Here is a 13026-nt window from a genome sequence, read left to right on the forward strand (position 1 = left end):
AGATTGAATGGTGAATTATGCCTATCCAAATCACTAACACACTTAGACGTAATATCTGATAATGCAATCAAATATGCAAACTGAGGTTCATACAACTCTAAAGACTATATATCCCATGTTCTCAAAGTTACGGTGTATAGCAAGAAATGATCATCTGCCATAGTCGATGACTTTGGCTTCTTGACATTGATGACTTGACCTTCATCTTTACTCTCGAACTCGCCCACATCAACAACTCCAGAGATTACTACGGAAACATTCAAGCTCCCATCCAAGTCCCATTTGTTGTCCGACTCGATTAATCCAATTCCACTGATATCGGGGTTGCACGACGGAGAGATCGCGGCTGGGGGAGGCAGGACAGCAGACAGTGTTGTTGTTGCTGAGCAGGAGGGCTGCTGCGGTGGTGGTGGCGGCGGTGTAGCAGCGGATGGCATTGGAGCTACTGAGCAGCGGTGACTCTGAGGCGGCGGTATTTTCCGAAAAGGTTGGTATTCCTGCTGCAATTGACGATATTCGGCATAAGAACTACGTGACTGAGAGTATGAATCTACTCCATGATTGATCAGGTGCAGCGAATGGTCGGGGAGCGGCAGGGGACGTAGGGGTTGATATTCCGGCTGCCATAAATGATAATCAGTGTCGAAAAAACGTTGATGTACGTGTTGATCCAGGCCACTATAAGGTGGGCTCGAGGGCAGGTGACAGGGGGACTGGAATTGCGGCTGTACGAGGGAGTACAACGGGGGTCCGTCGGGTGGGTCAGGTACTGGGCACAACAGAGGAAGCGTTGTAACATCCGCCTTTTTCACTTATCTTTTAAACCATTCGGGAGAAATTGAAACGTAAACACATGACGTTCTAAGATTTTCTTTGGGAGCTTAATTAGATGATTGTTCACCCTGTCTTCTTATGCTTGACCTAATATTTAAGTATCGATATACCAACAACTATGATTTAAAGATTTGTCCAAGGACGTATACATGGTAAAGGAATATCTTTAACAAATGAATGAAGTAAATGATTAAGGAGCAGCGAGCAACTTTATGAACAAATAGAACCAATGTGTTATTCATAAGTTGCTACAGCGAGCTACTTTATGAACAAATAGAACCAATGTGTTATTCATAAGTTGCTACATATATGTAAGCTTATGGAGTAGAATCGTTTAAGTTACAAATATACTTTTGGACTTCTTCCTCGCAACCCAAAAGAGCCCACTGCTTCGGCCATCCACACCTGGCCTGTTATGCCCAAGGGCAGCCAGCCCCTCACAAATAATTCGTCACCACCCCAACCCATTCTATAAGCAGACCTGGAAAATGAAAACAGATATCATCAATTCCCTAAGGTACAAGGCTGCAGCAAGGCACTATATGATAAATGAATAGGGCTTTACTTTGATTACAAAACAATGGAGGGTTTTGAGATGCCAAAAGATGTTCAATAACTTGCCTAAATAGGAATGGCAACTGCACTCTTCCTGCCACACCAAAACGAGATTTACTATGAGTCAAACAACCTAGTACAGACTAAGTGACAATTATTTTAATGGAAGGAGCAGGGAAGGACCAACAAAAGTCAGCAAAAACCAAAAGAGAGAGCAATCCCATTTATTTCCCACGAGTACAGAGAGACAAAGTTGCAGATTTGATTTTCTGCTAATATCCCAATAACCTGTAGACTCCATTTCATCTATATATGTACTCACGCACACATACTCAAATCAGCTTCATATCACTCGTACACAATCAAAGAAAAGAAAACGAGAGTGAGCTTTTTCTAAAAGAGAGCAAGTGAGTAAAGAGACGAAGCAAGAGGAGCTTCACTTTTTTCTACACCAATGTTTGGCAACCTCAAAACACAAAAGGGTAATCTCCACCGCCCCCCTTATCTTCTTTCCTTATTCAACCATAGGACACACAAGTATGAGAATTTGTTTTAGCACATTATGCTAAGATTTCACATGAGAACGCATGTTATAGCTTAAATTAAGATCTCCTGCCTCAGCAAGCATAAATAGCAAGCACATCTTGATAATATTCAGGCAATAGTAGTAATACGTACCACAACTTAGGATGTAAGCTACCAAGCAAGAGCAACCCCCAAACAAAACTAAAAATTACATCTTGCCCTCAAACTTTGCTTCCATAATTGGGGGTTTTTTCTTCTTTTGTACTAGACTAGAGATTTCATTCCTCGTTTGTACTGGAGTTTTTTTTTATTCCGGATTTAAGAGAGACGCATGACCCTCATGTGTCTCCTTTTAATGTGACGCATGACGATCATGCGTCTTTCATAAAGACGCATGAGGGTCATGCGTCTCTCTTTTTTTCATTTTTTTTAACGACGCATGAGGGTCATGCGTCTTATATAGAGACACATCTCCCTCATGCGTCTTTTATTTTTTTAAAATTTTAATAGACGACGCATGAGCGTCATGCGTCTTAGAGAGAGACGCATGAGGCTCATGCGTCTCTAATTCGAAATAAATCATTCGGGCAGAGGCAGTAGCCTCATTCAGGCGAAACACATAATTTGGAGAATACGAAATAGGCGATTTTGGAGTCCACTTTTCCAGCGAATCCGACGATTTCCCCTCGTATTCCGGTAAGTTTCTTTCAATCTTTCAACATTCCTCTCTTATTTATTGTTAATGTGCATATCTTGTTTAGATTTCTCCCAATTTTGTAAATTAGGGTTTACAACAAATTGCTTAATTTTTAGCCGATGTTTTGTTGTTTTGTTAATGGTAATGGAATTTTTGGTTAAATTCATACTATTGTATAGTTTATGATATGTTTGAGATGCTTGGTGTTGTGATTTTAGTTGTAATTGGAGAATAGAGTATGGGTTGAAATGTATCTTTTAATTTAACCTTATAATTTAGTAGTTATATATAAATTAGGCATTATAAATCATAAATTGTGTTGAATTGGAGTGAATCATTTGGTTTATGATGTTTTGTTATTTTGACGATAAATTTGATTGCATATGTTATTTGTATTGCCATTGTGAGTTTGTAATTGTTGTTTTGTGAATATGTACTTAGATTAGATGAAGACTCCAAGTTCTAGCGGACAATTATTATATGGACCGGAAGACCCGTCCGTGCTAAATATGCAGAAAAATCACATTTCAAATAAACTCATGAAAGAGGGCACAACACAAGTATTTAAAGTCCGAAGGACAGAAAGTAAGACTTGGGACGTCGAAATTCATGAGAATGTTAGATATTGGATTGACGTCTTTGGTTTCAAAGGCGTGATCGATTGTGGGAGGCCAATGAAGGTCGACAATGAGCTGATCACGGCGTTGATTGAGCGTTGGAGACCGGAGACGCACACTTTCCATCTACCGATCGGTGAGGCGACGATCACCTTGGAAGATGTGCAAGCCATTTGGGGCTTGAGGGCGGAGGGTCACATTTTCACAGGGCGTGACTATCATGACAACTTTCCAGATTGGACCAGCAAGTGCCGCGATTTGTTGGGATGGATACCAGATACTTCCACAGAGACAAAGCAAGGCGGTTTGCTGATGACCGCGCTGATCAACCAGACAAGGATGCCTTTGGGTGATGACCTACCTCCGTACGTATACATCCAAAGGGCACGTATTCATGCCCTAATTTTATTAGGAGGTCTCATTCTACCGGACACCACGGGGTGTAAGGTCCCATTTATGTGGTTTAATGGGCTTGGGGATCCGGAAGAGGTGAAGAATATTAGTTGGGGAAGTGCGGCATTGGCCTACCTTTATCATTATCTGTGCGAGGCTTCCATGGATAAGAGAAAGGAGTTGGGCGGGCCTATGATCCTTCTGCAGCTATGGGCGAGGGAAAGAATGCCCACATTGAGGCCTACGTTCATAGGACCAGTTGTGCACGAGCCATATACACCATGTGGCGCCAGGTATATATCTAAGTATTTATTTATTAATGCATATTGGGTTATTTTCTTACATCAATTTTATGTATAGTTGGAAAGGAACAACGCAGATAGGAAATGCTCCTAGACACTCGGTTGAGCATTACCGTGACCAAATATCTCTGATTAGACCTGGCCAGGTGAATATTATTTCGGTTTAGACTTCATTTATGAACTTATTATGAAATTAATTTGGCATTTGCATTGCTGTTTTGTAGTTTATCTGGACGCCATACGCACCTTGCATACTGCCTGACTACTGCAATGATGTGAATGGATGCTCTTTGTGCGAAACCTACTTGGTATGTTGGGCCTATGTCGAGGCCCATGAGCCTGGACGAGTGCGCCGACAGTTCAATCGGTATCAGGATATACCTCAGTATGTAGACAGGATGCTAAGGAATGCCGATCATTTGGGCAAAAATGATCGGCGTGGTAAGAAGGGCAACAACTGGGCAAACACGCATCAGTTATACATTGGGGAGTGGGACATGAGGTACGAAAGGTTCCAAGCTGTACTAATTGGCAACTCTCTTACACCTCTCAACACGTTGTTGTAGCTCTCTGACATATTTCTTGAGGGCACCCCCCATCTCAGTTCATCATCGTAACAAAGAGACTAGTTCTCTCTTTTGGCTTTGTTGAGCTTGTGTATCGCAATAAGACTTTCCTCCCGTAGTGCACGTCACCTTCGCATGTACTTGCGTACTTGAGTTGTGACACCCAGCATGTTCTTGTACATTCTCTTGAGTATTCAATCCAACATCAGCAACATCTGCAACATCTGCAACATCTGTTTGCTCATTCATACCGCAATCAATGCTCATAGGTTCAAACCTCGTAGATGATCCAACACCATGATCAACAATTGATGGGATGAAGGCATTTCCAACAGACGAATATTCAACAAATAATTCAATATGCCGAGTAGAATTTAGAGCCGCATTGAACATAAAAAACACACTTTCATCACTGTCAACCCCAGTACATACATAACTCGTACCGGTACCCAAGAAACAATGCCTCCAAGATATTTCGATGGAGTGTTGATTTGAATCTATTCTTATCTTAGCACATATCATTGCAACTAATTCAGAGAATGAAACACATGAATTCAATACGATGGAAGCTCTCGCACGAGGAGGATCATAACAAATGCCCAGTTGAGGAAGTTGAAACATTCTACCCCCCAATATAAACTCACGAATACTTGCATGATTTCTGCAAAAATATATATACAAATCCACAACAATTAAAGACAGTTTTTTACAATAAACCCTAATTTAATAAGTTTAAAATAAATTTATCAAAACCCTTAATAATATGCAAATAAACAACAAATAAGGGAGCAATGTTGAAAGATTGAAGGAAACTTACCGAAATATTAAGGGAATCGCCAAGGATATCGCAAGATTTGTCTTCCTCTCGTTCTCTCGCGTATTCTGCCTATTCTGCCTCGCTGGGCAGATTTTAGCAAGTTAGAGACGCATGAGCCTCATGCGTCTCTCCCTAAGACGCATGACGCTCATGGGTCGTCTATTAAAATTTAAAAAAAATAAAAGACGCATGAGGGAGATGCGTCTCTATGAAAGACGCATGACCCTCATGCGTCGTTAAAAAAATGGAAAAAAAGAGAGACGCATGACCCTCATGCGTCTTTATAAAAGACGCATGATCGTCATGCGTCTCATTAAAAGGAGACGCATGAGGGTCATGCGTCTCTCCCAAACCCGGAATAAAAAAAACTCCAGTACAAATGAGGAATGATATCTCTATTCTAGTACATAAATAAATGCTAGCTAGACTTTTAAAGAAATAAGAGAGAATGGTAAGGACTTAGCTGCTGTCCGAGGGCTAGAAATGGCTCAGGAGGACGGGATCCTCGACGGAGCAGCCACGAGCGAAGATGTGTGCGGCTGGACTTCGGCGACGAGGTCAACTAGGCCTACACACGGTAGCCGACGCTTACCGTGAGCAGCCAAGGCCGGAGGAGCTGAAGGCGGCGGCGTGAAACCGGCTGAGATAGAGGTAGACGGAACCGCAACTCGACGGAGAGCCGGACGGTGCTGGCGGAGCGGAGCAGTGTGATTAGATAGAGAGAGGGAGGCGATGCATCCTCTCCTTTTCCGACGGCGCGACACCAGCGGCGACAAGGCGCAGAAGCGACAACGGTGTCGCCGAAGGGAGAGGGGCGAGGCAGGCGACGTAGATGTCGCTGGTTCTCCTTCAATTAGGGTTTTCAATTTGGGAAATTAGGAATTGAGAGAAGACAGGAACCGATGGAATTAGAACATCTCCAGTGGTTCTGGACATGCAATAGCCCTCCCATAGCCTTGCCACTGCCACATCATCAACACTAAAATCCTCCTACCACATCATCTGCACATGCAACTGGACATGCACTAGCCCTCCCATAGCCTATCCACATCACTAATAACAATTATATAATTTAATTTACAATCGTAGCAACATACGGAATTTAATTTACGAGACAAATACAGGAAAATTGAATAATACTATTAAAATTTTAAAAAGTACAATAATTTAAAAAAACTACATTAATTTAAAAAAAGTACAAAAATTAAAAAGTACAATAAAAAAATTACATAAAAAATCACTGTTCTCCTCCGTCGTCGCCGCCTCCGTCGCCACTAACGCCGCGGCTACTCCCGCCGGTATTATTCAATTTTCCTGTATTTCAATAATTAAAAAAATTAAAAATTAAAAAAATTAAAAATCTGACGCCGGTCTGACGCCGATCCTGGGCCTACAATGGCGCCGTGAGGATCGGCGTGAGAATCGGCGTCAGCCCAAGAATCGGCGTGGGCACGCCGATTTTGACGCCGATTTCACCGACGCCGCTCGCAATGGTTCGGCGTCAGCACCGGCGTCCGCGAAAAATTGGCGTACCGGTGACGCCGCCGCCATTGGAGATGCTCTTAGGGGAGTATAATGTTGGGCTGCTTCATTTTATCATTTTTGGGCCAAGGATCTTTCTTCTTTTATTTGTATTGGGCCATTGGTTTTATTCTTTTGGACCTAAGATTTAATTGTTTTGGGGCTTCTCCTTTTAATTGTTTTACTGGGCCTCTCTTTTAAAAGTGGACTGACAATTTTAGATAGGGAAGTGGGCTGCCTTTTGTAGAAATTATTATGGGGTTTGGACATTTTTTTTAAAGAGTGAATGGCATAAAAGGGCCCTAACTTTTCGCTGTTTAACATCAGAGACCCCTAACATTTAAAAATCCCACCACAGGGATCTAACAAAATATACAATCACAAACCTTGCATATTTTGCCATTTTTCGGACGAAAATGCCCAAATGGGCCGAAGGGCAGTTTAGTCTCTTTACCTACCATTTCCGACACTCTATGTTGTCTGCTGTGTGCGCTGTCATTCTATTCTGTCAATGGGGTATCTTTTCTTCCAATGCACATTCTCTCTCTGACTTTTATTAGATTGGTGACTTTTCTTCAAATAAAAGTTTGTTTGATAGTAGTATAATATATTCTCTCTCCCAAATTGTCAATATAAGTGATAACTTTTAAGAAATTGGGGATTGTAATATAATTCCACCCACCAATCTTAACCTAATCATTATATTAATCAGAGTTAGGCAATAAAAAGTCATTTTTAACATTATTAATCAGAGACGGCGTCGTTCAGGAATTCCTCGTCGGAAGGGGATTCTATCTCCACCATTGACCAGTTGTTGGGGTTCTCCATCTTCACCACCACCGGTGTCACGACCGCCCATACTAGGGGTACTACGGACGCGGCGATCGTGACCAACATGCATGGACAGCGTTTTAAATGAAAACTTAATTAACTTAAAAGAATGAAAAACATTTTGGTTTAAAGAAGTTTACAGTTATAACTTTTCTATTAAATAAAAAAATGACTCATAATAAATACCTTTAAAAGAAAGCAGTGGAGAAAATTAATTAATAAAAACCCAATCAACTTCTAAGAAAAACATTTAGTTTACTCCGCGGGAAACATCATTTTCAAGTAACATTGTAAATAATCGTTTAAAACCTAACACAACCAAACAAACTCAAACACAGTACATAAAAGATTAAGGTATTGGAACATAGTTCAAGATATAGCAGCAGAAATAAGGTTCAAAGAGAGTCAAGGATAACGCCTATGTATGAAGACACAACGCATCCTAAGGCCAACTCAACATCCTCCGCAACCCGCTTAACCTGCACATAAGAAAAATAATATGCAGGGCTGAGTACTTGTTGTACTCAAGTGGCTCATACCGAAAATATTTTATACTCCCTCCGTCCCGAGCTACTCGCTCATTTCCTTTTCGGCACGGAGATTAAGGAATGAGTGTATAGGAAAGTCAAAAATGACGGCTATAGGTGAAAATTTTTACTAAAAATGGAAAGAGTGCAAGTAACTTGGGACGCCCAAAAAGGAAATACGTGCGAGTAGTGCGGGACGGAGGGAGTATTAGTTATGCCATCCATACCAGTGATCTCGAGTTTTATATGTAGTAAGAAATATCACGAGAACACAAAAACATTTCAAGTCTGGCCAGACAATTTATCTCCCCACTTTTCACATCATTCCATCAATCACAATCATCATATCACAGTGCGACGAAAGTGTGGCCACACTATTCGCCCACGAGACCGGCCGACTAGCAAGGACGGCTCACGATCCCACCAGTGTACACAGCCTGATAGGGTTTGCGGCCCTACTCAGACCCGAATTCATTTCACAACACAGCCCTATAGCCTAACGGAGCAAGCTCAGACGAACTAGGGATCAGGCAACAATCTCACAAACAAAAACATGGCATGACATAACAGTTAAACCACCCTTATAATACCACGTAATATTTTCGGAAAATAAAGAGGTTTGAAAAGAAAGCCCACCTCGTTGGTTTAGTCAATTCAATATCCACTTAAGGCAACCCTCGTTCCTTGTGCTCACGTGCACACAATAACCCTTGCCAATCATCACAACACAAATCAGCCTTCCATAAATTCACATTACCATGCATGTCCTATCGTTCATTTTATCATTCCCTTAATTTACCCCCCAACATTCATCAACCTAAGGAACAACATGCCATAATATTTCTCAATGTGTCACACATAATCACTTCACAGGATACCTTCCCAAATCATACATGCATCATATAATTCATTAAAACTTGGCAACAAGTGATATTTCCACATAACAACAAATCTGGCAGAACTGCGCGGTTTGTTTGTAAAAATCACCAAAAATCCATCTGACCTCATATGAAGCTAAAATTTGGTCACAACACAGTAGACACATTCAAGTTCATTCAGGTAAGTTTCACACTCAAATAATGTCATTAGGTCAGTCAAAACATTAATACCACTCTCTGGTCGGAATATAAAAATTCTGGCAGCATTGCGCAGTTTATTTGAAAAATTCACCATAAATTGATCCGATGTCCAATAAGGCTGAAATTTTTACACGACTCAGAAGACACTTCAAAATTTTCATCTAGTTCAAGAATCACATAAAGCGGAGGTCATTTGGTCGGTCAAACAGAATACGAAACCTTCTGGGAGAGAACACAAGTTTCTGGCAGAATTGCGCAGTCAACTTCAAATATTTTTTAAAAATTCATGTTTCGCCAAAAAGGGCTGAAATTCACACGAGACACAGAAAACACCTTGAAATTTACTCAGTAAAATGTTCATATCAAAATTCGATCATTTGATAGGTCAATTACACATCAGAAACCGCTGTTCGAATGTCACAGATTTCAGGCTCACAAATTCGAAATTAGGGTTTCTTCCTCATTCAACCAAAAACAATCTTTCATGCTTCCCACACACAAACATGCTTCAAAAGGTTCTCACAATCATGTTCTCATATAACCACACATTATTCACCAATGAATCATTCAAACTCTACACATATTCATTCACAATCGCATATTCACAGTTTTTCTTATACAAACACAAATTCTCACCGATTAATTTTGCGATCTGTGATTCCTACACTCACTATATGCATGAATGAATCAAGAACAAGGTTTTAATGGAGAAGATGAGAAAAAGATTTAGTTATACCTTCTTGAATCGAAAACCAAACGGTAGAAGCAAAGATTGATGCGATTCGTCGGGAACTCTTGAAAATAAAACTTCAATGGATGCAAGAACAATGATGGAAGAAATTTTGGAGAGGTTGAAGAGAGGGAGGAGAGGTGAGGCATGAAAATTATGAGGGAGAATGGGGGCTAGGGTTTAGTTTAGGTGATTATATAGTCCTAGGTTTAATCCCATTAATTAATTAATTAATTAATTGTGGAGGAATAAAATAGAGGCCAATAAATATAATCCCACAATTAAAAAGAAGGCAAAATTTCGAAAATTAGGTTAATAAATTCAATAAGGAATTTATTTGGTATTTACTTGGAGAGAAATAGATTCACAATTTAGGAAAATAAGTCAATGAATATTCCATAAACAAGGGAACAAAAAAAATTAAATCTCCAAGTAGGAAATAATGAGGGAAGGGGCAAAAATCTTGATGGTGTGCACAAGGAAATTATTTAAATCCTCAATTAAATAGAATATGATTTAAATTTGGTAATTTCTTTATAAGAAAAGACTCTCATAAAATAGGCAGCAATAAAATAGATTTCCCCCAAGGAAATTAAGCTAAAAAGAGCGTGGGATGGAGACACAATAGAAGGAAAATATTCACATCCCCAATTAATTTGGCTTAGGTATTAATTTGGTATTGAATAAAGGGAATTCCACAAATAGGAAACAAATATATTCTCCTCTACAAATAGGGGGCCGAAAATTTGCTTAATTAGCCACAAGGAAATAATGCAACTCTTAATTTAATTGGGGTGAGGGAATAAAATGTGGCAAGATTTAATTGGATTTAAAATAAATGAAGGAATCAACCAGGTACTCATTTTATCAACGAAACTAATTCATCCTCTTAATTCAAGTAGAGGATATCCGAAACTCACAAAAATAATAGGTTAGAGTTCGAGTTTCATGTAGCACAAATTAGGGATAATTTGGTTTGGATTTAATTTGGATAAATATCCCAAAATAATTAATTAAATCCAAGAAATGTAATACTATTTCCAAAAATTAGGAAGGGCCAAAAACTCCAATGAATTGGCTAGGAAAAATATATGCATGATCCTATTAAATTATTTCCCCACATTGGAAAATATAAATATATCAACCACTTCATTCCACATCACCCACGACAATTATTTCACATAATTCACTTAATCGCATAGAAACAAAAGTTTCATAATTGAAATTTCAAATCAACTTATTAAATAAACATCACAAATTTTGTTGGGTTACAAACCTATTCCACATCGGATGAGTGAGGGAAGTTGGAAGGTGTATATAATTCCTGTCCAACCCCAATTAGTTTGAGGCCTTTTGGGAGCGACCCAAAAACAAATCCGTGCGGGCTTGACCCAAAGCGGACAATATCAAACTAATGTTGCAGTTGACGATCCTAACAAGTGGTATCAGAGCCCAGGTGGCTATGGGTTGTGCCTGGATGAGCCCCGGTTAGGGTCGGGCCATGAAGGACTCGGGTTAGAGTCTGGCCAAGGATGACCCAGGGGCTAGGGCTGGAACGACCCATGTTCGTGTCGACTGCGTTCCCGATGTAGTCTCGGTTTGAGGGGAGGTTTGTTGGGTTACAAACCTATCCCACATCGGATGAGTGAGGGAAGTTGGAAGGTGTATATAATTCCTGTCCAACCCCAATTAGTTTGAGGCCTTTTGGGAGCGACCCAAAAACAAATCCGTGCGGGCTTGACCCAAAGCGGACAATATCAAACTAATGTTGCAGTCGACGATCCTAACAAAATTTTGGGATGTTACAACCGGTGTGCCTATGTGGGATTCCTTCCCCCACCACGGCGCCATTGCTACCGAATTGGATTTCTGCTGTGGAGCAATGTGGAACAAAATTGAATCTTGGGAGTGGGTTTTGAGCTACAATGCGACTCAATTAGAAAGAGAGATTGAGATGTAAAAATTAGTGTTAATCCATGGGGGAATTTGAATGGAGGTTATAAGGAAACAGAAATGCTGCTGTTGAACATCAATAATTAATTATTTAAAAAATTAAATTTTGAGATTAAAGAAGTAGGAGAAGGTTGTTGCAGTGAGGAACAGTATAAAATAAAGGGGCTCTACATTCATTTACAGCTTGCAACACATATTCAAATTTAGAGAGAGAGAGAATGTGACAGTAAGGAAAAAGGTATGAAAAGAATGTGACAGTAAGGAAAAAAGGTATGAAAAGAAAATGACAGTAAGGAAAAAGGTATTAGCCGTTGCTACCAAATAAACTAATTGATGTTCCTGTCACATCATCCACAGTACATGTAGCAGCTACTGCAGTGGCGGCCATACAAAAGGGTGATTTTGCCCTTCCAAGCCCTGAGGGTGTTATGGTCCGAAAAAACACAATTTGTGATTGTATATTTTGTTAGATCCCTATGGTGGGATTTTTAAATGTTAGGGGCATCTGCTGTTACAGCGCGAAAAGTTAGGGCCCTTTTGTGCAGTTCACTCTTTTTTAAAATAAAGGTGTGGGCTAAAAATCTAATTAGAAGTTTGGACCTAAAAGTGTTAATGAAAAGATTGGACTAATTTTATCCTTTTTTGGGGCTAAGTGGATAAGTTAAATGAACTAGTTGCTAATTTAAATTATGTGCTCTCTTAAGTTTCTCGACCAAATAGTCGATGTTAAGAAATAGTACACTAATTAATTCCGCAATGACGAATAGACATCAGACTTAGTTTAATGCTTGAATAATTAGCATAGGAGATAATGCTCTCTTGACTACAAATAAGTTTGTGGATCCCCATATGATTAAATCTCTCGATTTAATTAATGCTCAAGGACTTCCTATGAAATAAGGAAAAAGGGGAATAAAATGATCATGCATTTAGGATGCATTCACGTTAAGTTATTTAGCTTCTTAAGCCTAATTAAGTATTATTTTTATGTTCCTAAAGGGGCGCCTTCCCACGTCGTTTAAGACCAAATCAAGAAAACTCTTCAGCTAAGGAAATAGCTTCGAGGTGGGCATTCTTTT

The sequence above is a fragment of the Salvia splendens genome, chromosome 9 (assembly GCF_004379255.2).
Source record: "Salvia splendens isolate huo1 chromosome 9, SspV2, whole genome shotgun sequence".
Classification (NCBI taxonomy): domain Eukaryota; kingdom Viridiplantae; phylum Streptophyta; class Magnoliopsida; order Lamiales; family Lamiaceae; genus Salvia; species Salvia splendens.